The sequence below is a fragment of the Bufo bufo genome, chromosome 3, assembly GCF_905171765.1.
Source record: "Bufo bufo chromosome 3, aBufBuf1.1, whole genome shotgun sequence".
Classification (NCBI taxonomy): domain Eukaryota; kingdom Metazoa; phylum Chordata; class Amphibia; order Anura; family Bufonidae; genus Bufo; species Bufo bufo.
The window spans coordinates 16,670,752-16,698,610 of NC_053391.1; the positions used below are offsets into that span (position 1 = coordinate 16,670,752).

Consider the following 27,859-nt stretch of genomic DNA (forward strand, 5'->3'; position numbering starts at 1 on the left):
CTATATAATAAATTTGTATGTTTCCACATATCCTCGAAATGTTTTGAGTGCCGGTTCAATTTCCTAACTATATATAATTAAGAACAAGGGGTGTTTCTTTCAACCTGAGCACCAGTCGTGGTTATCCGCAGTGAGCCATCTGTATACCATATATAGCACATCCATTTGAAGGTAGTCTGAAGATTTGTTGGTTATGTCTCTCTACTGATCCCAGTAGTGACTTTGAACTTGCTCTCGTAGGTATCTTTAACAGCTGTGTTGGTTGCAAAGCTAGTTGCTCTTGCACGTCTTATCTCTCTTGCAGGCCTTTCTTCTAAGGATTTTAAGACGTTAGATTATGTTAATGAATTACATGCTATCCGTGCTTCCTTATTGACAAACTCAGAGAACTCTTTAAAACTTGGGAAGTTCTTTCCTAGATCTAACTGTTCAGTCACATAGCGATTCCATCTAGAAGCCACTTCTTCAGGTATCTTAGTTAGCATCCTGTGGTTTTCTAAATAATCGTTCAGTACTTCTAGTCCTCGTACATGTGGGATGGCATTGCTGCATGCTTGCAGGAAATCACCATACTTTTGAAGTTTGAAGTGTTCTTTAGGACCTATTTTAGGCCAGTTATTCAGTTTCTCTCTAAAGGCTCTTTATACTAAGAAAGGATGACCATATCTTGCATTCAATTTTTCCCATTCTTGCTTGTAGGCTTCTTCATTTTTTCTATAGAAGTTACCTTCAAGAACTTCCTTAGCTTCTCCACCAACCTATCTCTGAAGGTAGACTAACTTGTCAACTGGTCTGAAGCAATGATGCTCAATGATCATCTCAAAACTTGCCTTCCACTCTATGAACTTCAGTACGTCTCCCAAAAATACAGTAGGTTCCGTAACGGGAAGTCTAGCTAGGACTGTACTCTGTGGTTTTGCTGGGACAATGGTTGTAACATTCTCCTGAGCATTGCCGTGGTATCTAGGAATAGAATCATGCGATTCTATTTTCTCACTTAGTTCTGAAGTCTCATTCTTCATCTTTTCCAGTAGACATAGAGGGTAAATTCACACACCTTTTTCCTAACATTGGATTAGGCCTCTCTTTGTTTATCTGAGCAGGGATGGAAGGATAATGACTTATTATCTCACTACAAGCTGGAAATTTCCTTCCATTCTCCTGGGCGTATGAAGGAAAGTAGGAGTCTGTTTCTTCACTTAGTACAGATTTGAACCTATGACTACTCTGACTTATATCCTCCCCATGTACTCTGAGTCTGGCTTCTAGGATCTTAACTTCTTTCTGCCTTTCCAGACTTTTCATCTGTTGGCGCTGTGCTTCCATTTCAGCTTCCATTTGATGGCGCTGTGCCTCCATTTCAGCTTCTATCTGATGGCGTTGTGCATCCATTTCAGCTTCCATTTCAATTTCTGCTCTCTTGACAGCAAGTTGTTCAGCTAATTCCTTTCTTTTAGCTGAAGTATTTGAGGACTCTGATACGTGGGTGGCACTTCTGCTAGCGAAGGAAGTTACACTTGAGATTGTGGTACCACCTAAGGACCTAGCATAGTCTCTCATAAAAAGCTTGTTCATTCTTTTTCTTGCTTTAACTTCATCATAGTTTGCTGCAGATGATAGTTCTCTCATGAGCTTTACTAAATCTTTAGTGACCGCAGTACATGTCTCCATGTTCCTTACAATATCCTGGTAAGGTGTTGTAAATGACCGCAGGTTGACATATGCTGCCATAAGCTCTGATTCAGATTCTTCTACTGTCTCTACCATATCACTCAAGTTCCCTTTTATACTTTCTTGCTTTAACTTTTTACGAATGTCTTTAATGTATAATTTCCACTTGTCATGCATTCTGGCAAACTTTTTTCCTTTCAGTGCTGCTTCTTGCTCCAAATTTTCCAGCATCTTTGAGGTCTGTTTGATGAACATCTTAGTTCATCTGCTTGGGCTATATTTGTTTGAGGCAAGATTAATGCTGTATCAGACTCTTCTACCTCAGACAGGTTCCCTTGCTCTTCAACTTCTACTCTATCTATCTTTGTATCCTCTAACAGTGGCATGGTAATACTAGGCTCAGCCATTTTACTTTAAATGCTATAACAATCAATAATAATAAAATGCCTTTCACTTTAAATGCAATATTGACAAATGCAGAAATAAATTACTTTCACTTTAAATGTAACAGCGATAAATGCAGGCAATAAATGACTTTCACTTTAAATACAATAGAGTCCGTGTATTACAAACTGTCCTTTGTCTTTTATACCTGAACACGAAAATTTCACTTTATACCAAAACCTATGTGCAATGAAAAGTAATAAGGAAAGCTCTGACCTTATTTTGAAGAGCAGGAACAAATGTCTGTCTTAAAGGAGACGTGTGTTTTCTTGATGATGCGATGCTCTGCTCTGACTTGCGATGCTCTGCGCTCACTTGCGATGCTCTGTGATGACTTGCAATGCGCTGGCTTGGATACGCTGCTGCAGGCTTTGGGCCTAGTGGTGGGAAACTAGCTGGCTGCAGTACGTGGTCTCTCAGTGGGTAGCAGTGCGGGCACTCTAGCTCTGGACTTTGGCTACCCACCATTCGTCTCTTTCTCTCTCTCTAGGATTGCAGGGGGGTTAGCGCTCTTTCTCTGACTAGTTTGCCTTTGCCGTTCTGCCACTTTAAGAGTCGGCTGCAGTTTGACTAATGCACACGTTCTATGGCCTCTATAGTAGCCTCGCTGAGATGTCTTTGCTTGCTCACTCAGTGAACAGTTGCTGCGCGGCAGTATATGCTGGCGCTCTGCTGCTCTAATGCGCTCTTTACTGTGCAAGTTGGGGAGCGCTATCACTTTGCCCTCTGAGGGTAATATTGTCCCTGACATCAAGGCCTCCTCCTCTACAGCCTCTTCCTCTTCCACCAGTTCCTCATCAGGGAGCTCTTTACAGATGTTGTGCCATGCATCTGGGCAATTTCTGTGAGGGTGGCCCATATTTCCACACAGCTTGCACTTGCATGGCTGACCGCACCACATAGATTGCACTTTACCACAGTGCAGGCACTGGCCAGATAACCGGCCTTGCCACATCTAGAGCACTTCCTGGGCTGACTAGGGTAGAAGCAGACACATTTCTTGTGGCAGACGCAGCACTATGAAGTGCCTTTTGCGCTGTGGCATTAGAAGAATTTAGATATCTCTGGCTTTTAGTCTAACCAGACTGTCTATTACTCTTTAATTCCTCTAGCGCCGTTCTATGGAAACAGTAGGTTTAAAAAGCACACCAAATGCTTGAAATAACTTCAACTTTTCTTCACATATAACACTGCCGCCTCTGCAGCAGATAGTCTATGTACAAAACACGTGTTGCATAAAGATTCATAAAATAGTGGTATGCAGATGGTGGTTCAACTGTTCAATCTTGTCATTCAACATAAATTGGTGGATATATTTCTCTCTTCATTATCTGTACTCTCACTTTAAGTTATTTTGAGCACTTTATGATCTCTCTAAGAGGTATATCTGAGGTCTAACTAATAATTCACTTGCTGAATTTGGTCGCAATTTGCAGTATGCAGTTAGCAGTAACTATTTGCAGATTGGTTGAGTATGCTCTGGTATGGTTGTATGTAATTTAGATTGCAATATGGAATTTGAATTTGGATTGTGAACTTTGTAGTTTGCAATTGGTTTGGTGGAACTGTAAGTAAAGACATATATAACTGGTTCAGTGTACAGTTCTAATCACTATTTTAACAGTAAGAACATTATATAACCTATTTTGGCCTCTCTGCTTCCATAAAACACAGCTCTTAGTGGAGTGAATCTCTGTTCAGCTTCTCTCCTCTGTTGTATAACGATTCTAGCAGCTCCTGCTAGGGGATTTTCCCACACAAGCTGTGTGTGAGGCTGGCTGTAAGTGGTCAAAACTCCTGGGCTGTGTGAGGCTAGCTAGGATTGGCCAAGACTCCTGCTTAGCAACAACAGTTTAACTCTATACTTTCTGTAGTGTCTGCTGTGTCATTGACTTTACCTTACATTATATAATGAATCTTAAAGGCATACTATCTTTTCTGCTTCTGTGAACACAAAATGTAACAGTTATATGACATCCAAACATGAAGTCACTGTAAATACCTATGCTTTTGTCTTTAACACACAAACATAGGAACTGTATTAAGGTTATTTGCAGGTCTAGCTGTATAAACATACAAGCTTTATTAGCAACCTAGGACAGGTCTTAGCTTGCTAGATACACAGCTCACCTGCAGGCCCTCGCATATAATGTTTTAGAGGGTCAGGTTACCAGCAGGCCCTCACCTACAATCTTTGAGGGTCAGCTCAGCAGCAGGCACTTGCCCATAATTTTTTCGATACTCAGATCAGCAGCAGGCACTTACCTCTAATGTTTTAGATGGTCAGCTCAGCAGCAGGCCCTCGCCAGTAATGTTTTAGAGGGTCACCGGCAGGCCCTTGCTCCTAATGTTTTTGATGGTTACCAGCAGGCCATCAATCATAATTTTTCAAAGGAGTATGATGCCCTCCTTTATGTGTAATAAAGGGTGTATTGTAGTGCCGATTCCTTGTACTTTTTGGTAGCCCTTTCACTTAGTGCATAGGCTTTATGAGTGTAGGAGTCCCAGTACCGGTCCCAATCAGTGTGGGGGAAAAACTCCACACTAAACACAGGAGAGAAAGGGGAATAGTAACAGGTCCTGGAAACTAGTGAAAGAACAGGTCACCTCCTAAACAACCCTAATCCGGGCCCTAACTACCTATCAAAATGAATAGACCTTGAAGGTAGGAATATTCATATGCTGGATACCTAGGCCCTTATATCCCTGTAAGGACCTGGAATGAGGTTAGGACCAGAGACAACCCATTCCTTCCCAGATGGACGAATGGAAGTCTCTGTCTCAGGCCCAGATACAAACAACAGGGAATATAACAAACACAAAACAATAAGAAAAGACAAGACTTATCTGAAAGTAGAAAACTGGCTACTCCATAAGCACCACAGAGTACAACCGACCAGCTAGTTAGAAGGCAGGAAGAAAATCTATAAACCGCACCTCTAAGAGTGAGAAGCAGCTACTTATGGGAAAGGTAAATTTTCAACAAGCAACACCTGAAGCAAGGGGTGTTGCATTCACCAAAACACAGACACAATACGATCCACAGTGAACTTGTCAATTTAACCCACGAGTTGCCAGCCTCTCCGATCTCCTGGTACCTGCCACGGGAACGTCCGTGACAGTATCCCCCTTTCTACGGGTGACCTACCGGCACCTAGGACCGACCTTACCCGAGTGAGATCTATGAAAGGCATTCACTAAATGATTGGCATTAACTTCGGATGCCAGCACCCACATCCTCTCTTCCGGTCAATAACCTCTCCAGTGAATAAGATATTGAAGGGATCCACGGAGAACTCGAGAGTCAACTATTTTCGCGATCTCGAATTCCAAATTACCGTCCACCATGACCGGAGAAGGTGGCAAGGAAGATGGCTGTAAAGGTTCCACATATTTTTTCAACAAAGACCTATGGAACACATTATGAATTTTCAGGGCCTGAGGAAGACGAAAAGCTACAGGATTGATAATGGCCGTGATCTTATATAGGCCGATAAACCTTAGACCCAACTTCCAGGAAGGTACCTTGAACTTAATGTTTCTTGTGGACAGCCACACAGAATCACCCACACTTAGGTCCGGACCATTCATATGTTTCCTGTCAGCCACACGTTTATATTTGTTGCCCATATTTTTCAAGTTATTGAATTTTTCGCCATATCGATGACAATGATGACGAAAAACGTTCTTCCTCAGGGATACCAGAAGTATTAGAACCAGAAAATGTGCCAAACTGCAGGAGAAATCCATAGGCCCTAAAAAACGGCAACTCACCAGTGGACTCCTGACTACGATTGTTTATGGCAAACTCTGACAAAGACAAAAAGGAAGACCACTTCTCCTGTTTCTCAGATACAAAACATCTCAAGTAAGTCTCCAGACTCTGATTACTCGGTTCGACTGAGGATAAAAAGCCGAAGAAAAGGAGAGTTGAATTCCCAGACGAGTACAGAATGCCTTCCAGAATCTGGAAACAAACTGAGTCCCACGATCTGAGACCACATCAGAGGGAATGCCATGAAGTTTCACAATGTTGTCAACAAATACCTGTGCAAGTTTTTTAGCATTAGGTAGGCCTGGTAATGCAATAAAATGTACCATTTTACCAAAGCTATCAACTACCACCAGAATAACTGAAGAATTAGGTAGATCAGTGATAAAGTATAGGATACATGAGTCCATGATCTAGACGGAATGGTTAACGGAAGTTAAAGATCCAGAAGGTCGAGTATGTGTCACCTTGGCACGTGCACAGGTAGTACAGGCTGACATAGTCCTTCACACACTTACGCCTCCCCGGCCACCAGAAGCTACGAGATATGAGGTTGGCAGTGGACCTACTCCAAGGATGTCCTGTAAGAACCGTACAATGATGTTCCTCCAACACCTTGTGACGCAATTCCGGTGACACAAATAGTTTCCCAGAGGGACACGAGTCCGGTACGTCTCCCTGAGCCTCTAACACCTTCACCTCAAGGTCAGGGTAGAGGGCGGATATCACCACCCCTTTAGACAGTATGGGCTTCGGGTATTTAAAATCACCACCTCCAGGGAAACTATGTGACAAGGCGTCCGCCTTGACATTCTTAATCCCGGGACGATAGGTGACAGTGAAATTGAATCTGGTGAAAAACAGGGCTCATCTAGCTTATCTTGGATTCAGTCGTTTTGCCGACTCCAGATAAGCCAGATTTTTGTGATCAGTAAATACCGTGATCATATAAATCGCCCCTTCCAACCAATGACGCCATTCCTCAAAAGCCAATCATAATTTTTGTTAGCAGGGGATAGTTTTTTCGAGAAAAATGCACATGGTCGCCATTTACCATGTGATGGGCCCTGTGACAAAACTGCTCCTACACTCACCTCGGATGCGTCCACTTCCAAAATAAACGGTTGTGACACATCTGGCTGCACCAATATGGGAGCAGAAGAGAAGCATTCCTTAATCGCAGAAAAGGCTTGCAACGCCAAATCAGACCATACAGAGACATCTGTCCCTTTCTTAGTCATGTCCGTTAAGGGTTTTACTATTGTCAAATAATTCATAATAGATTTTCGATAATAGTTGGTGAATCCAAAAAAACGCATAAGAGCCTTCAGATTTTCTGGTCGATCCCAGTCCAATACAGCACGGACTTTCTCAGGATCCATTCGAAAACCCAAAGATGACAGCAGGTAGCCCAAGAACTGCACCTCGTGTACAGAAAAAACACACTTCTCTAATTTTGCGAACAATTTATTATCCCTTAGGATCTGTAACACCTGTCTCACATGATTCTGATCTGTTTCCATGTCAGGAGAATAAATAAGAATGTCATCCAAATACACGATCACAAACCTCCCCACCGCAGCGCAGGGAGAAGGAACGCCCACTAGAGAAGCTGATGTCTCCTCCCCATTGCTCCGATAGTAATTAGCATATGGGGCACAGCAGGCAAACGGAGCGCCGCCCAGGGATAATAGTAAGTGCAGGGAGATCCCTGGACGCCGCTCTGTGTAGCCTGCTGCTACTTAATGTCTGGACCATATAAGTTTGTCTTTAACAGGGGTGTAACTATAGGGGAAGCGGCTGCTTTGGGGCCCTGACCCAGAAGGGGCCCATCCAGGTGGAAGAGGACTTAAATATTTTGTTTTACACAATAAAATTATATACAGTGACAGTATAGACAGTGTAAGAAACGGATGGAACAGCTGCCGGGCCTGGTCTGAGAGAGCGATCTTTACTAGCCACAGGAATGGTGGCAGCATGAAAGGAAGGGGTTGCGAAAAAATTACTAGGGGAGAGGGGCCCATTCAAAAAATTGCTGTGGGGCCCAGTCATTTCTAGCTACGCCACTGGTCTTTAACACATAATACAGGAGGCAGGTGCCGGCAGCAGAATCGCATAGACGGCACCCTGCCTCTGACAGGGAGCTGCTATCAGTGGCAGTTAACCCCTCAGGTGCGGCACCTGAGGGGTTAACTGCCGCTGATCTGCTGCCAGTACCCGCCTCCTGTATTAAGGGTTAATTATCATTGGTGGTGCAGTGCCCCCCCCCCCCACCCACCCCAATAAAATCATTGGTGGCACAGTGCTCCCGCCCCTCTCAACCCCCCAGTATTAAATTAAAATCTATGCGGTGAACACCGGAACAGAAAAAATTAATAAATTAATAAAACTGCGCGATTCGCACGTGGATTTTTTTGTTTATTTTTTTCGCGTGGTATCGAATGGTATCGAGTTTCGCAATACTTTTTTATGGTATCGAAATCGAATCAAAAATTTGGTATCGCAACAACTCTAAATTACACCCACTCTCTGGCTCTCGTCCCCAGATGAGTGTGGATGCAACTTAAAGTACCATTTGCACGCTTCCCTGAACCGAATAAAATTATCACTCCCCCAAAAAAATCTATCCAGGAGAGCAACTTTAGGTTCAGGACAGGTCAGGTGGCCACTACTAGGATCAGCCAACAGTGGTCTCTGCATCTGTGAGACGGTCGTACGGAGGTCATCCACCTACAGAGACAGCCCCTGTAGCTGTCCGGTCAGTGCAGCGATAACATCCATGGCTGAACTGATACAGACAACCAAAATGACGGTTATTCAGCGGTTTATAATGTCACGATCAGTGTGGGGGAAGACTCCACACTAAACACAGAAGGGAAGGGGAACAGTAACTGGGCCTGGAAACTAGGGACGAACAGGTCACCTCCTAAACAACCCTAATCCGGGCCATAACTACCTATCAATATGAATAGACCTTGAAGGTAGGAATATTCATATGCTGTATACCTAGGCCCTTATTTCCCTATGAGGCCCTGGAATGAGGTTAGGACCAGAGACAACCCATTCCTCCCCAGATGGACGAATGGAAGTCTCTGTCTCAGGCCCAGATACAAACAACAGGGAATATAACAAACACAAAACAATAAGAAAAGACAAGACTTATCTGAAAGTAGAAAACTGGCAACTCCAGAAGCACCACAGAGTACAACCGACCAGCTAGTTAGAAGGCAGGAAGAAAATCTATAAACCGCACCTCCAAGAGTGAGAAGCGGCTACTTATGGGAAAGGTAAATTACCAACAAGCAACACCTAAAGCAAGGGGTGTTGCATTCACCAAAACACAAACACAATAAGATCCACAGTGAACTTGTCAATTTAACCCACGAGTTGCGAGTCTCTCCGATCTCCTGGTACCTGTCAAGGGAGCGTCTGTGACACTACTTGAATAATTGTACCACAATGTGAATGAGGCCCTCCATTTTGTGATATACAGGTTGTATCGGAGTGCCTCTTCCTTGTAATTTTTGGCAGCATTTGCATTTTATATACAAGTAAATATACAGAAAAGAATGTTTCCTACCAATTTTTTCTCTAAAATATATTTTATCTTCGGTTTTGTGCATATTAGTGTCAGTCTGTAAAAGTGGCGTACTACTCGGACAACATCGTTCCCAGCAGCGACCTGGGAGTCCAAGATGCATCCAAACATCCTCCCCATGCTGTTCCTGAATCATTTCGGTGGTGTTTCCATCAATTTCTGACCTTTTCCTATGAACCAGACACCCTCCCCTCTTCATAGTAGGGGGGGCCTGGTTTAATGCTCGGGTTCTCCCATTGACTTCCATTGTGTTCGGGTGCCCCACGTTTGGTAATGCTTGGTTGATCATCATGGGTGCTGCGTCAGCTACGGTATTCATGACATTCTAAACGCTGATCTGTTCCGAGGCAATTGAGCATCTATATCTCTATTTCCTTGCACCTCTGAGTCTGTTCTGCTTCGGCCACGTGCTCCTCATCACCCTTTTTTTCACACTTGGTATCATTCATTAGAAGTTGTATAAATCCAAGATATCTGGTCATCTCTGTGCAACATCTTAAGGTGCACTTACACAGCCGAGCTAAAGCTGATTGTCGGAAAGGAAGCGTTCCTTCTCGACACTCGGCTGCTTGTTCAGTAAAGGACCTCCACAGTATAAGGACGAGTGGTCCCTATTGTGATAACTCGTCCTCATGCAGCTGCATTGTTTCTGGGCAGCAGATCGTGCTGTCTCAACAGCAATAAATGTTACTTTACGTGCCTGCACTAACGATTCTTTCACCCAATAAACGAGCGTTTCGTGGCACCTTTACATGGGCAGATTATGGGGAACGAGCATTCTCAGGAATGTTCATTCCCGATAATCTGCCTGATTATCTGGACTTGTATATCCACCTTCAAGTGCAACTAGTAAGTGCACAGAAGTGAACAAAAGTCATCATACAGCCATTTTAAAGAACTAACTACAGGGAGTGCAGAATTATTAGGCAAGTTGTATTTTTGAGGATTAATTTTATTATTGAACAACAACCATGTTCTCAATGAACCCAAAAAACTCATTAATATCAAAGCTGAATATTTTTGGAAGTAGTTTTTAGTTTGTTTTTAGTTTTAGCTATTTTAGGGGGATATCTGTGTGTGCAGGTGACTATTACTGTGCATAATTATTAGGCAACTTAACAAAAAACAAATATATACCCATTTCAATTATTTATTTTTACCAGTGAAACCAATATAACATCTCAACATTCACAAATATACATTTCTGACATTCAAAAACAAAACAAAAACAAATCAGTGACCAATATAGCCACCTTTCTTTGCAAGGACACTCAAAAGCCTGCCATCCATGGATTCTGTCAGTGTTTTGATCTGTTCACCATCAACATTGCGTGCAGCAGCAACCACAGCCTCCCAGACACTGTTCAGAGAGGTGTACTGTTTTCCCTCCTTGTAAATATCACATTTGATGATGGACCACAGGTTCTCAATGGGGTTCAGATCAGGTGAACAAGGAGGCCATGTCATTAGATTTTCTTCTTTTATACCCTTTCTTGCCAGCCACGCTGTGGAGTACTTGGACGCGTGTGATGGAGCATTGTCCTGCATGAAAATCATGTTTTTCTTGAAGGATGCAGACTTCTTCCTGTACCACTGCTTGAAGAAGGTGTCTTCCAGAAACTGGCAGTAGGACTGGGAGTTGAGCTTGACTCCATCCTCAACCCGAAAAGGCCCCACAAGCTCATCTTTGATGATACCAGCCCAAACCAGTACTCCACCTCCACCTTGCTGGCGTCTGAGTCGGACTGGAGCTCTCTGCCCTTTACCAATCCAGCCACGGGCCCATCCATCTGGCCCATCAAGACTCACTCTCATTTCATCAGTCCATAAAACCTTAGAAAAATCAGTCTTGAGATATTTCTTGGCCCAGTCTTGACGTTTCAGCTTGTGTGTCTTGTTCAGTGGTGGTCGTCTTTCAGCCTTTCTTACCTTGGCCATGTCTCTGAGTATTGCACACCTTGTGCTTTTTGGCACTCCAGTGATGTTGCAGCTCTGAAATATGGCCAAACTGGTGGCAAGTGGCATCTTGGCAGCTGCACGCTTGACTTTTCTCAGTTCATGGGCAGTTATTTTGCGCCTTGATTTTTCCACGCGATTCTTGCGACCCTGTTGACTATTTTGAATGAAACGCTTGATTGTTCGATGATCACGCTTCAGAAGCTTTGCAATTTTAAGAGTGCTGCATCCCTCTGCAAGATATCTCACTATTTTTGACTTTTCTGAGCCTGTCCAGTCCTTCTTTTGACCCATTTTGCCAAAGGAAAGGAAGTTGCCTAATAATTATGCACACCTAATATAGGGTGTTGATGTCATTAAACCACACCCCTTCTCATTACAGAGATGCACATCACCTAATATGCTTAATTGGTAGTAGGCTTTCGAGCCTATACAGCTTGGAGTAAGACAACATGCATAAAGAGGATGATGTGGTCAAAATACTCATTTGCCTAATAATTCTGCACGCAGTGTATGCTTTATGTACAATTATTCTTCCCATATCCCACATAATATTTCATTTCCCCTACACTCAGCAATCTCTCCATCCCTTCATCTCACCTCTGCTGATCTCCTTCTAAACATTAAAACTTTCCCCTCTAAATCAGCTGCCTGATGCCCTATCCTACTCTCACCTGCTATCCAACTCTACTTCTTCGGACTACTGGAGACATCTTTCCATATCCTGGACCCCCTTGTCTAATCTCACTTCTATCACCGAGCCCCTACCACTAACTGCTCTCATTACTCTAACCTCATACCCATTCACCTGACTCCTGGAGCCCTATGGAACTTGCGTTCTGTTTGCAATAAGCTTTCCTACATCCACCAGCTCTTCATTTTCAAAAAATTACCTTACTTGGTCTCACAGAAATCTGGACGACACCCTCTGTCACACTCTGACAGGAAAAACTGCAATTTACCCACACTCCCTGTGCGGACAGACTTGGTGGTTGTGTTGGCCTCCTATCAGGTAACTGCTTCTTCAACCCTTCTCTACTCTTCGTCAACCTCCCTTCTTTTGAAGTTTACTCTGTCCGCTTCTACTCAGCCTCCAAATATCCATCTACCGTCCACCAGGCCCCGCTGCAGCCTTTCTTGACCACTTTAATACCTGGCTGCTACACTTCTCAGGTCACCTTCCCACTATCATGGGGGATTTCAACATCCCTGTTGACACACGCCACTCAACTGCCTCCAAACTCCTGTCTCTTACTACTTCCTTTGGCCTCACACAATGGTCCTCCACTGCCACCCAGCAAGTTGGACACACACTAGACCTTGTTTTCACCCACCTCTGCTCCCCATCTAAACTCTGGTCTCTCCCCCTCTATGACCATAACCTTTTATTGTCAACCATACTCTTCAGCTGCTCTGCGTGTCCATAAACTACCTTGTAGGAACCTCAAACCTCTCTATTCACACACTCTTGTCACAGGCAGTGACAACCACTGTGTCAACCATCTAGTGTGATCTAGAGCTAATCCTAAGGGCGTTATCCCGGCGTTCCCTTGGTCTTCACCTTTTAACCCGTATATAGGCATCTGGACTTCGCTGCAGATGAGCCACCAGGCCGCTTCCTCCTGGAGTAGTCCAGGTGTCGTTGGCAGCTGACCTGCGAGGGTAAGAGACACCTGTGCAAAGCACTGAGGCATCAGGCAATTCTCATAGTCAGTAGCAGGCTGGGGTCAGGGCAGGCAGAGATTGTGCGGATACGTGAAACCTGTTGAAGGTCAGGGTAGGCAGCAGAGGGTCAATACGGTAAGAAGGCATGGAGGGTCAGAATCGTTAAACTAGCAGAGGTCCGTACATGGGCAGAAAAATGGAACAGCATACCTTTCGCAGGGACTAGCAAGGTAGATACACCTGTAGCTCAGGCACCCTCAATCAGGCAGGGAATAGATCATGGTGTACGTGCGCTTGACTGGAGTTAGCAATAGCACACTTGTAGTCTCATGAGAAAGGGAAGAGGGGCCTCTCCTTGGCTTTTAGGGAGTGGAAACTGGTGGATCTGGATCCTTCAGGCCACAGCAGCAGGAGGGTGAAAGATGCAGTGTCCATGCCCACCCTAGACATAGGAACAAGCCATCCCATAGAACTGAATGGAATTGATTCTTGTAATTACACCTGCTCAGCACTGCGATGTTGATAGCAGGCAGGTAAACAATGAATAGAAGGCTGTACAGGCACTGCACGCAGACTTCTCTTCAACCAACTGATCGGTGGAAGTGTCGGTCCCCTGCCAATCTGATATTGATGACCTATGCTAAGGATAGGTCATCAATAAAAATATCTCTAAACCTCTTTAATATTTTTATCTCTCTACTCCGTCCCCTTTGCCTCATATTTCATATATAAAAATCTGAGAACGCGTCAACCAACAATCCCTGCAACCCCTCTACACAACTACTCAGTGGCAACTCCAAATCAAAAATACCACACATATCAAGATTTAATACAAATCTTTATTAATGAATCCAAAACAAAGACATATACAACACAAAAGTGAAATAATGACTATAATGCAATCAATGTGAGAAGTGCTGGGATGCAGAACAACCCCCCATCCCACCCCAGGATGGTAGATCAGTTTAGTGACAATAAGATATCAATCCTGATATAGATTAATATGGCGGGGAAAAAATAGACTGTAAATAATAAAAGGATATTTAACAAATCCCAAAAAGAATAAATAATCTATTGATCCCAAAGTGCTAGAGCTAGAAAAGCACAAACCGGGCAGTAAACTGCATGTAAACACAATCCCATAACTGGCATAACTAGTTCTACCCCCCCAAGCCAATATCATGTAGGTAGTGGTGACAGAGAGGCCAATCCACAGTAAAATAAGTATATGTAAAATACCAAGGATCGGCTGGAATAGCAGCCAACCACCCAATTATTGAGGACACATGGCCAAACACCACTGAAATATACATGCATTGGTAGTCCAGGAAAAGACCAAATGGAATTAAATAATAATAATAAATAGTAATGCTGAGTAGTAAGATGTAAAATACTGACCAAACTGGGGGGGCCCAATAGCCCGACGTACTTTTCACAAACACGCTTCCTCAGGGGGCGTGTCAAACCATCCACTATCCTTCCTATATATACCGCTCCCATAAGTCCACTCATAAAGCACCTGGGCTAATTAGAATCGCTGGTTAGTCTCGCGATAATGATCCGATCCACAGAGGTCACGTGACGTGCATCACATGACATAGACACATGATCAGAACATACAGTAACACAACTGCCGTCAGTAGATTGACACAACAGAGGATGATGTTACTGCCTCAAAAGAGACAGTCTGCGCCATGTTGGGAATGGGCAACTTTACCCACATTTGCAACTACTCAGTGTCCGCATAACTCAATTTACCACCATTACTGAGGAAAAGCTTTCCACTTTAATGCTTCTCTGTCAGCATGATCAACCCTATTAAGCCATGCATATAGTCTGGTATATATCCATGGCCACACTGCTGATAAACACATTTTTTTTATATACTAATGACCTAACTGGAGCACCGAGGGGCTGGCCAAAGCTCTTGGAGCACCAGTTTGTTACACTCATTCACCTTTAGTTCCCCGTTCCTGTAGATTGACAGCGCTAGAGATCGGGTATACCCATGTCTTCCCGTGCCTGTTCTTCAGGTCTCAGTGCATGTTCTGCGTGCTCCTACTGCTCTCCAAGTGCTGAGACTTGTCCTCTGTGCTGCGCTCTATCTCCTGGTATCGTCTCTTGCTCAGCGCCGTACGAGAACAAGCGCAGAGACCTGTCATCTGTGCCTGCGCTGTATCTTTTGGGCTTGGTGCTTGATCAGCAGAACTCTTGCTGCACTGACCAATAGAGATGGCTTTGCGGTTTGCCCGGCGGTCGTTTCGCTGCGAACTTTGCTTGTTCGCGATTCGCTGAACATGCGAACATATGGCGATGTTCGCATGCGCCATATATTATTTTTGCATTGCGCCGAACTTTGACCCATGACACATCCATCAGGTGGGACAGGACAGCCAATTAAGACCTTTCAGCACATGGACATACCCCCACCCTATAACAGAACCCGATCTGGCCGCCATTTTACATTCTGTATTTTGCCAGTGTAGGGAGAGGTTGCTGTGTGGAGCAGGGACAGGCTGTTAGGGACACCAAACGCTAGCAGGCGAACCTGAAAAACCTCCAGGTCATATTTGCAGCCACAAAATACTTACTAGATGTGCACACATAGTCCCACAACATGGACACTGACATACCAGAAGTATTAAGCGAATCTGCAATCTACAAGCATTATTTTTTTTATATGCGAAATTTCGGCAAAGTATTAATCGCTAGGAAGGTGTGGCCTACAGCAACTGGTTTGCACCGACTAGAAATTAAATGGATGCGATGGTTGGAACCAAGTTCAGCGACGAAGAGGAAGAACTCCTGGTGACTGTACGTATTCTTACATTAACCACCTCAGCCCCCCTAGTTTAAACTCCCTTAATGACCAGGCCACTTTTTACACTTCTGCACTACACTACTTTCACCGTTTATTGCTCGGTCATGCAACTTACCACCCAAATGAATTTTACCTCCTTTTCTTCTCACTAATAGAGCTTTCATTTGGTGGTATTTCATTGCTGCTGACATTTTTACTTTTTTTGTTATTAATCGAAATTTAACGATTCTTTTGCAAAAAAATGACATTTTTCACTTTCAGTTGTAAAATTTTGCAAAAAAAAACGACATCCATATATAAATTTTTCTATAAATTTATTGTTCTACATGTCTTTGATAAAAAAAAAATGTTTGGGTAAAAAAAAAAAATGGTTTGGGTAAAAGTTATAGCGTTTACAAACTATGGTACAAAAATGTGAATTGCCGCTTTTTGAAGCAGCTCTGACTTTCTGAGCACCTGTCATGTTTCCTGAGGTTCTACAATGGCCAGACAGTACAAACACCCCACAAATGACCCCATTTCGGAAAGTAGACACCCTAAGGTATTCGCTGATGGGCATAGTGAGCTCATAGAACTTTTTTATTTTTTGTCACAAGTTAGCGGAAAATGATGATTTTTTTCTTTTTTTCTTACAAGGTCTCATATTCCACTAACTTGTGAAAAAAATAAAAACTTCCATGAACTCGCTACGCCCATCACAAAATACCTTGGGGTGTCTTCTTTCCAAAATGGGGTCACTTGTGGGGTAGTTATACTGCCCTGGCATTTTAGGGGCCCAAATGCGTGCGAAGTAGTTTGAAATCAAAATGTGTAAAAAATGGCCGGTGAAATACGAAAGGTGCTTTTTGGAATGTGGGCCCCTTTGCCCACCTAGGCTGCAAAAAAGTGTCACACATGTGGTATTGCCGTACTCAGGAGAAGTTGGGCAATGTTTTTTGGGGTGTCATTTTACATATACCCATGCTAGGTGAGAGAAATATCTTGGCAAAAGACAACTTTTCCCATTTTTTTTATACAAAGTTGGCATTTGACAAAGATATTTATCTCACCCAGCATGGGTATATGTAAAATGACACCCCAAAACACATTGCCCAACTTCTCCTGAGTACGGCAATACCACATGTGTGACACTTTTTTGCAGCCTAGGTGGGCAAAGGGGCCCACATTCCAAAGAGCACCTTTCGGATTTCACAGGTCATTTTTTACACATTTTGATTTCAAACTACTTACCACACATTAGGGCCCCTAGAATGCCAGGGCAGTATAACTACCCCACAAGTGACCCCATTTTGGAAAGAAGACACCCCAAGGTATTCCGTGAGGGGCATGGCGAGTTCCTAGAATTTTTTATTTTTTGTCACAAGTTAGCGGAAAATTATGTTTTTTTTTTTTTTTTTCTTACAAAGTCTCATATTCCACTAACTTGTGACAAAAAATAAAAACGTCCATGAACTCACTATGCCCATCACGAAATACCTGGGGGTGTCTTCTTTCCAAAATGGGGTCACTTGTGGGGTAGTTATACTGCCCTGGCATTTTAGGGGCCCGAATGCGTGAGAAGTAGTTTGAAATCAAAATCTGTAAAAGATGGCCGGTGAAATCCAAAAGGTGCTCTTTGGAATGTGGGCCCCTTTGCCCACCTAGGCTGCAAAAAAGTGTCACACATCTGGTATTGCCGTACTCAGGAGAAGTTGGGCAATGTGTTTTGGGGTGTCATTTTACATATACCCATGCTGGGTGAGATAAATATCTCGGTCAAATGCCAACTTTGTATAAAAAAATGGGAAAAGTTGTCTTTTGCCAAGATATTTCTCTCACCCAACATGGGTATATGTAAAATGACACCCCAAAACACATTCCCCAACTTCTCCTGAGTACGGCGATACCAGATGTGTGACACTTTTTTGCAGCCTAGATGCGCAAAGGGGCCCACATTCCTTTTATGAGGGCATTTTTAGACATTTGGATCCCAGACTTCTTCTCACGCTTTAGGGCCCCTAAAATGCCAGGGCAGTATAAATACCCCACATGTGACCCCATTTTGGAAAGAAGACACCCCAAGGTATTCAATGAGGGGCATGGCGAGTTCATAGAATTTTTATTTTTTTTGGCACAAGTTAGCGGAAATTGATTTATTTATTTTTTCTCACAAAGTCTCCCTTTCCGCTAACTTGAGACAAAAATTTCAATCTTTCATGAACTCAATATGCCCCTCACAGAATACCTTGGGGTGTCTTCTTTCCGAAATGGGGTCACATGTGGGGTATTTATACTGCCCTGGCATTCTAGGGGCCCTAAAGCATGAGAAGAAGTCTGGAATATAAATGTCTAAAAAATTTTACGCATTTGGATTCCGTGAGGGGTATGGTGAGTTCATGTGAGATTTTATTTTTTGACACAAGTTAGTGGAATATGAGACTTTGTAAGAAAAAAAAAAATAATTCCGCTAACTTGGGCCAAAAAAATGTCTGAATGGAGCCTTACAGGGGGGTGATCAATGACAGGGGGGTGATCAATGACAGGGGGGTGATCAGGGAGTCTATATGGGGTGATCACCCCCCTGTCATTGATCACCCCCCTATAAGGCTCCATTCAGATGTCCATATGTGTTTTGCGGATCCGATCCATGTATCCGTGGATCCGTAAAAAACATACGGACATCTGAATGCAGCCTTACAGGGGGTGATCAATGACAGGGGGGTGATCAGGGAGTCTATATGGGGTGATCACCCCCCTGTCATTGATCACCCCCCTATAAGGCTCCATTCAGATGTCCGTATGTTTTTTGCGGATCCGATCCATGTATCCGTGGATCCGTAAAAAACATACGGACATCTGAATGCAGCCTTACAGGGGGGTGATCAATGACAGGGGGGTGATCAGGGAGTCGATATGGGGTGATCACCCCCCTGTCATTGATCACCCCCCTATAAGGCTCCATTCAGATGTCCGTATGCGTTTTGCGGATCCAATCCATGTATCCGTGGATCCGTAAAAAACTTACGGACATCTGAATGCAGCCTTACAGGGGGGTGATCGATGACAGGGGGTGATCAATGACAGAGGGGTGATAAGGGAGTCGATATGGGGTGATCACCCCCCTGTCATTGATCACCCCCCTATAAGGTTCCATTCAGATGTCCGTATGTGTTTTGCGGATCCGATCCATGTATCCGTGGATCCGTAAAAAACATACGGACATCTGAATGCAGCCTTACAGGGGGGTGATCAATGACAGGGGGGTGATCAATGACAGGGGGGTGATCAATGACAGGGGGGTGATCAGGGAGTCTATATGGGGTGATCAGGGGTGAATAAGGGGTTAATAAGTGACAGGGGGGGGTGTAGTGTAGTGGTGTTTGGTGCTACTTATTACTGAGCTGCCTGTGTCCTCTGGTGGTCGATCCAAACAAAAGGGACTACCAGAGGACCAGGTAGCAGGTATATTAGACGCTGTTATCAAAACAGCGTCTAATATACCTGTTAGGGGTTAAAAAAATCGCATCTCCAGCCTGCCAGCGAACGATCGCCGCTGGCAGGCTGGAGATCCACTCGCTTACCTTCCGATCCTGTGAACGCGCGCGCCTGTATGCGCGCGTTCACAGGAAATCTCGCGTCTCGTGAGATGACGCATATATGCGTGACTGTGCGCAGGGCTGCCGCCTCCGGAACGCGATCCTGCTTTAGGCGGTCCGGAGGCGGTTAAAGTCGTGAATTTGATCACATTTAACCTGCAGGTCTGAACAATCGCTTTATATGCATAAAGAGTGTTATAAAATAAATCGCCAGTGCGACCTTCTGCGATTCAAATTTTTCTTAAGTGCACAAAACTTCACATTTTATAAGGTCTCACTAGATATTCATGATTGTTGCAGTAAGTATTCCTGTGACATCACACCCAGTATGTTAGTAGCATATTTGTATGGACTTTTACGCCGGTCCCTTTTATAACACTGCAGCATGAAGGCCCCCATTTGCACTAAACTGGAAGCGGTGTAGTGGGCTGGCTCCTGCTCATCATCCAGGTTAATGTCGTCCTTGTTCTCCTCCCCCCATCCAAGGACAACACCAGGGATCCCAGAAAGGTTTAAAGCCTGCTCTTCTTGCTCCTCCTCATTCGCCCCGACACCATTCTCCTCTGACTCCTCTTCAGACTCCTGTTGTTGGAGTAGCCCCCCTGGGAATTCATCCAGCATTGCGACTTCCTGCTCCTGCTCCTCGACGGCTTGATCAATAACATGACGCAATGCACGCTCCAGAAAGAAGGCGTAAGGTACAATGTCACTGATGGCGCCCTAGCTGCGACTGACCAGTTTGGTGATCTCATCAAATGGCTGCAGAATTCTGCATGCGTCACGCATGAGCTAGCTGGCACGGTGAAAAAAAAACAAGCTCCTCAGAACCTGTCCTGCCGCAGAGTTCGTACAGGTAGTCATTAACTGCACGTTTCTGCTGGAGCAGCCTATCAAGCATATACAAGGTGGAGTTCCATCGCGTCGGGCAGTCACAAATCCAACGTCTGACGGGCAGATTGTGTCACCGCTGAATGTCAGCAAGGCAAGCCATGGCCGTGTAAGATCTTCTGAAAGATTTTCCTGGCCTGCCGCAAGACGTCCTGGACCCCGGGGTATTTGGCAACGAATCGCTGCACGACTAAGTTCATGACGTGTGCCATGCACAGCACGTGTGTCATTTTGCCCTGTTTCAGCGGGCTCAGCAGATTGGCACCGTTGTCGCACACCACTTTACCAACTGTCAAATTGAGCGGGGTTAGCCAATGATCTGCCTGTGAACGCAAAGCTGAAAGGAGTGCAGGATCGGTGTGGCTCTTGACTTCCAGGCACAACAGCCGCAGCACAGCATGGCGATGTCTCACCTGGCACGTCGAATAGGTTCTGGGGATCTTGGGGGGTGCAGCGGAAGAGACGGTAGCAGCGGAAAAGGAGGAGTCAGCCGAGGAGGAGAGGGAGGATGGAGGAGGAGAAGAAGGGGCAGGCCTGCATGCAATCCATGGCAGTAACACCAAATCTACACAGGTGCCACGGGTTGCATGCTTGATTGCCGTCAGAAGGTTCACCCAGTGGGCAGTAAAAGTTATGTACCTTCCCTGCCCGTGTTTGCTAGACCACATGTCTGTGGTCAGATGTATCTTGGCACCGACACTGTGTGCCAGAGATACATTCACTTGCCGCTGAATGTGGCCACATAGCTCTGGAATGCCCTCCTGGGAGAAATATTTCCTTCCTGTGACCTTCCATTGCGGTGTTCCAATGGCACAAAATTTCTAAAGTCCTCCGAGTCCACCAGTTTATATGGCAGTAGTTGGCAGTCCCGACAAGCCAGCGGTCAACCGTTGGGCAAGAGGGTTATCCGGCGTCATACTGATTGAGGGGTGCGATATACCTACTTCTACAAAATACTGATTAAGGGGTTTGATATACCTGCTTCCACAAAATACTGATAGAGGGGTGCGATATACCTGCTTCCACCAAATATTGATTCAGGGGTTCTATATACCTGTTTCCACAAAATACTGATTGAGGGGTGCGATATACCTGCTTCTACAAAAAACTGATTAGGGGTTCTATATACCTGCTTCCACAAAATTCTGATTGAGGGGTGCAATATACCTGCTCCCACCAAATATTGATTCAGGCCTGCGATACACCGGCTTCCACAAAATACTGTTTGAAGGGTGCGATATACCTGCTTCTACAAAATACTGATTAAGGGGTTCTATATTCCTGCTTTCACAAAATACTGATTGAAGGGTGCGATATATATGCTTCCACCAAATATTGTTTAAGGTGTTCTATATACCTGTTTCCACAACATACTGATTAAGGGGTGGGATATACCTGCTTCGACAAAATACTGATTAAGGGGTTCGACATACCTGCTTCCACAAAATACTGATTGCGATATACCTGCTTCCACCAAATATTGATTGAGGCCTGCGATACACCGGCTTCCACAAAATACTGATTAAGGGGTGCGATATACCTGCTTCCACCAAATATTGATTCAGGTGTACTATATACCTGTTTCCACAAAATACTGATTGAGGGGTGCGATATATCTGCTTCCACCAAATATTGATTGAGGCCTGCGATACACCGGCTTTCACAAAATACTGATTGAGGGGTGCGATATACCTGCTTCCTTAAAATACTGATTGAGGGGTGCGATATATCTGCTTCCACCAAATATTGATTGAGGCCTGCGATACACCGCCTTTCACAAAATACTGATTGAGGGGTGCGATATACCTGCTTCCTTAAAATACTGATTGAGGGGTGCGATATACCTGCTTTCACAAAATATTGATTCAGGTGTTCTATATACCTGTTTCCACAAAATACTGATTGAGGGGTGCGATATACGTGCTTCTACAAAATACTGATAAAGGGGTTTGATATACCTGCTTCCACAAAATACAGATTGGGGGGTGCGATATACCTGCTTCCACCAAATATTGATTCAGGTGTTCTATATACCAGTTTCCACAAAATACTGATTGAGGGGTGCGATATACCTGCTTCTACAAAATACTGATTAGGGGTTCTATATACCTGTTTCCACAAAATTCTGATTGAGGGGTGCAATATACCTGCTTCCACAAATACTGCTCTTCTCTTGGGACTTTAGCACAGGGTCATTTTGAAAATGACAGGCAGAGGAAGAGGTAGGGGTCGGGCAGGTGCACCAGGCCGGAGCCTAAGTGGGAAGTTGGAGAAGGTGCATGCGATTACGTCAAAGGACGCACCTGAGTTGGTTGAGTGGCTCACTCAGCCTTCCTTGTGCACTTCTAAAGACACCACCACCACCATAGTCCCTCCACTCGAGTCAGAGGAATTATTTTCCCGTCCATTCCCAGACCTTACCGATGCGCAGCAGCAGATAGGGAGGAGAAGCAGACAGAACTCGCAGTGCACAGGAGGCAAAAAGCAGACGGCAAATATATCTGGAGCGAGCCATCCACCATGCACGGTCACATCTTCCGCTCCCAGGACGCCGGAACATGGCCCCGCAATGTGTGCTTTTTTTAACGTATCAGCTGCTGACAATTGTGTTGCCATCTGCAACCTGTGCTGTCAATGCATAACTCGCGGTAAGCCCAACACTCACCTAGGGACGACCGCCTTAAAAAGGCACCTGGCCTCCCACCACCGAGCCCAGTGGGAGCAACACCGTCAGAACCCACAAAGCCACAGTCCCGGCGATCCACGTCCTGCCTCTTCTCCTTCGCCTCTCTCCTCCCATTTGTCCTCCACCTTTCACCGTGCGGTCGTCACGTTCATCTGGCAGAAGGCAGGCTTCCGTGGCCCAAATGTTCGAGCGTAAAAAGTGTATGATGCCATATAACCCTCTTGCCCAATGGCTGACCGCTGGCTGGTCGGAACTGGTAGCCTGCCAACTACTGCCATATAAACTGGTGGACTCAGAGGCCTTTAGAAAATTTGTGGCCATTGGCACACCGCAATGGAAGGTCCCCGGAAGGAAATATTTCTCCCAGAAGGGCATCCGAGAGCTATATGGTCATGTTCAGCGGCAATTGAATATATCTCTGACACACAGTGTTGGTGCCAAGATACATCTGACCACAGACACGTGGTCTAGCAAACACGGGCAGGGAAGGCACATAACTTTTACTGCCCACTGGGTGAACCTTCTGACGGCCGTCAAACATGTAACCCGTGGCACCCATGTGGATTTGATGTACCGCCACTGATTGCATGCAGGCCTGCCCCTTCTTCTCCTACTCCATCCTCTGTCTCCTCCTCAGCTGACACCTCCTTTTCCACTGTTACCGCCTCTTCCGCTGCACCCCCCAAGCTCCCCAGAACCTATTCGATGTGCCAGGTGAGACGTTGCCATGCTGTGCTTCGGCTGTTGTGCCTGGAAGCCAAGAGCCACACCGATCCTGCACTGCTTTTAGCTCTGCGGTCACAGGCAGATCAGTGGCTAACCCCGCTTAATTTGACAGTTGGTAAAGTGGTGTGCGACAACAGTGCCAATCTGCTGAGCCCGCTAAAACAGGGCAAAATGACACACGTGCCATGTATGGCATACGTCCTGAACTTAGTCGTGCAGCGATTCGTTGCTAAATACCCCGGGGTCCAGGACGTCTTGCTGCAGGCCAGGAAAATCTCTGGCCATTTTAGAAGATCTTACACGGCCATGGCTCACCTTACTGACGTTCAGTGGCGACACCACCTGCCCGTGAGACGTCTGATTTGTGACAGCCTGACGCACTGGAACTCCACCTTGTATATGCTTGATAGGCTGCCCCAGCAGAAACGTGCCGTTAACGACTACCTGTACGAACTCTGCGGCAGGACAGGTTCTGGGGACCTTGGTTTCTTTTCACCGCGGCAGTGGCTGCTCATGCGCAACGCATGCAGACTTCTGCGGCCATTTGATAAGATCACCAAACTGGTCAGTCGCAGCCATGGCACCATCAGTGACATCGTACCTTATGCCTTCTTTCTGGAGCGTGCATTGTGTCGTGTCATTGATCAAGCCGTCGAGGAGCAGGAGCTGGAAGATGAGGAAGTCGCAATGCTGGATGAATTCCCAGGGGGGCTACTCCATCTGAGACAAGTCAGCAGGAGTCTGAAGAGGATTCAGAGGAGGATGGTGGCTGGGGGGAGGAGGAGGAGCAGGAAGAGCAGGCTTTGAGGGGGAATTTAAACTTTTCGGGGATCCCTGGTGTTGTCCGTGGCTGGGGGGAGGAGACCGAGGACGATATTCTAGTGGTTGATGAGCAGGAGCCAGGGCGCTCCATCACTTCCAATTTAGTGCAAATGGGGCCTTCATGCTACAGTGTTTGAAGAGGGACCCCCGTATAAAAAGCATAAAGGGCAAGGACCAGTACTGGGTGGCAACGTACTTAGACCCCTGGTACAAACACAAAATGGCAGACATGTTACCAGCATCACAGGGGGCTGTCAGAATTCAGCATTTTCAGGCCTTGCTGCAAGAGATGCTGCTTTCTGCTGTTGCGGGCGCTGGCAGAGGAATTTCCACCCACAGCAAAACAGGACCAATCCTACCGCGCCTGCAAGAAGAGGGCGGTTTGAAGATGTGTTGGTCACTTCGGATATGAGATCATTCTTTCAGCCAACCCATCGAGAGCCTCCCTCCGGATACAGCCTCAGGGAACGCCTAGACCAGGGATGGCCAACCTGAGGCTCTCCATCTGTTGTAAAACTAGAACTCCAAGCATGCCCAGACTGCCTACAGCTATTAGCCTACAGCAGGGCATGGTGGTAGTTGTAGTTTTACCACAGCTGGAGAGCCGCAGGTTGGCCATGCTTAGCCTAGACCAACAGGTGTCCGGCTACATTGGGTTAATTGCCGATGTGGACGCTCTGAGAAGCGAGGAACCCCTGGACTACTGGGTGTGCAGGCTTGACCTGTGGCCAGAGCTGGCACAATTTTCCATGAACTCTTGGCTTGCCCCTCGTCGAGTGTCCTGTCCGAAAAGACGTTCAGCGCAGCAGGGGGGATCGTGACCTATAAGTGCACTCGCCTATCTCGCGACAGTGTGGACTACCTCACATTTCTAAAAATGAATGAGGCATGGATCTCAGAGGAATTCAACACCTGTGACGACCACGTGTAATTGAATTTCCTCATGCCAGCCCACACATATCCGCCACCACACAGAACAAAGAATGGTCCTTGTCTTATGTATATACAGCGGCCTAATTTTTGGGGCGTCTACTCTAGTGGCCTACAGTAAAATGTTTATCCAGTGACCGCCTAATGTACCTCCAGACACATATTCACTAGTTATTTTCTGTCAAGTGAATGCCTAATTTTTGGGGCCTGTACTGGCCTACAGTAAAAGTTTTAGCCAGTGACCGCCTAATGTACCTCCAGCCACATAATCACTTGTGTTCAAAATAATAGCAGTGTGTTTAAAAAAGTGAATAAAGCTCAAAATCCTTCTAATAGCTTTTATTTCCATACACACAAATGCATTGGGAACACTACACATTCTATTCCAAATCAAAACATGAAGAAAAATATATCTAATTTGTGTTGTTCCTCTAAAGAAATTGAAGAAAAGTGAATATTAGACTGTTCAAAAAAAAATAGCAGTGTTCGTATTCTTCTTTACAAACTCAAACATTCATTATATAAACTGAAAAATGTTTGAAGATTTTGCTTTCCTTCAAATCACTTCACTAATATTTAGTTGTATAACCGCTGTTTCTGAGAACTGCTGGACATCTGTGTTGCTCGGAGTCAACCAACGTTTGGCACCTGTGAACAGGTATTCCAGCCCAGGATGATCGGACTACATTCCACAGTTCTTCTCTATTTCTTGGTTTTGCCTCAGAAACTGCATTTTTGGTGTCACCCCACCCCCACTCCATAACGTCAATCTTGTTGGTTTGGAACCAAGATGTTGCCCGTTTACTGGTGTGTTTGGGGTCGTTGTCTTGTTGGAACACCCATTTCAAGGGCATTTCCTCTTCAGCATAAGGCAGCATGACCTCTTCAAGTATTCTGATGTATTCAAACTGATCCATGATCCCTGGTATGCGATAAATAGGCCCAACACCGTAGTATGAGACACATCCCCATATCACGATGCTTGCGCCACCATGCTTCACTGTCTTCACAGTGTACTGTGGCTTGAATTCAGTGTTTGGGGGTCATCTGACAAACTGTCTCCGGCCACTAGACCCAAAAAGAACAATCTTACTTTCATCAGTCCACAAAATGTCTCTTTAGGCCAATGGGCTCTTTGGCAAATTGTAACCTCTTCAGCACATGTCTTTTTTTCAACAGTGGGACTTTGCGGGGGCTTCTTGCAGATCGCTCGGCTTCACATAGGCATCTTCTAATTGTAACAGGACTCACAGGTAACTTTAGACCTTCTTTGATCTTCCTGGAGCTGATTATTGGCTGAGTCCTGCCATTTTGGCTATTCTTCTATCCATTCAAATGGTAGTTTTTCGCTTTCCTCCACGTCTTTCAGGTTTTGGTTGCCATTTCGAAGCATTTGCGATCATTTTAGCTGAGCAGCCTATCATTTTCTGCACTTCTTTATGTTTTCCCCTCTCCAATCAACTTTTTAATCAAGGTACACTGTTCTTCTGAACAATGTCTGGAACGACCCATTTTCCTCAGAATTTCAGAGAGAAATGCACTGTAACCAGCATGTATAACATTTGCTGCCTTCCTTCCTTAAATAAGGGCAATAATTACCACCTGTTTTTCAAAGAATGAATGACCTCACTCATTGAACTCCACACTGCTATTATTTTGAACATGCCCCTTTCAATAAGTGATTGAATTACAGAGAATCAGCAGCATGCATGTCACGACTGTTGGGTCTGTTGGGTTTCTATTACTTCACTACACCTGCTAGTAAATTATTTGCCATGTAGAAATATCATTTCTACCAAAAACAGTGATTGATCAGGTTAGTGATGTCTGACTGCTATTATTTTGAACACAACTGTACCTCCAGCCACATAATCACTTGTTTTTTTCTGTCAGGGGAATGCCTAATTTTTGGGGCCTGTACTGTCCTACAGTAAAATAGTTATCCACTGACCATCTAATATACCTCCAGCCACATAATCACTTGTTCTTTTCTGTCAGGTGAATGCCTAATTTTTTGGGGCCCGTACTCCCGTCGCCTAAAATAAAAAATTTCTAGGCTCCAGCAGAGCACATTTTTGAGAATTTCCCTTTAAGACGCATACAAATGGCCTCTGATTAATACATATTTTTTGTGTGAATTTTTGCCATTGATCCCCCTCTGGTATGTCACTGTCCATGTTGTGGGACTATCTGTGCACTTCCAGTAAGTATTTGGCGGCTGCAAATATGACCCGAAGGTTTTTCAGGTTTGCCTGACATTAAAGTGAATGGGGCCCGCCGCGAACGCGTGGTTCACGAACATTTG

At 45.0% G+C, this 27,859-nt stretch overlaps 1 protein-coding gene across 2 annotated transcripts in view; it reads left to right on the plus strand.

The window, feature by feature from the left end:
- Positions 1 to 27,859, plus strand: part of LOC120994388 (beta-1,4-galactosyltransferase 3-like) — a 462,074-nt gene that overhangs the window by 396,414 nt on the left and 37,801 nt on the right. The gene's annotated exons all lie outside the window — the stretch shown is intronic.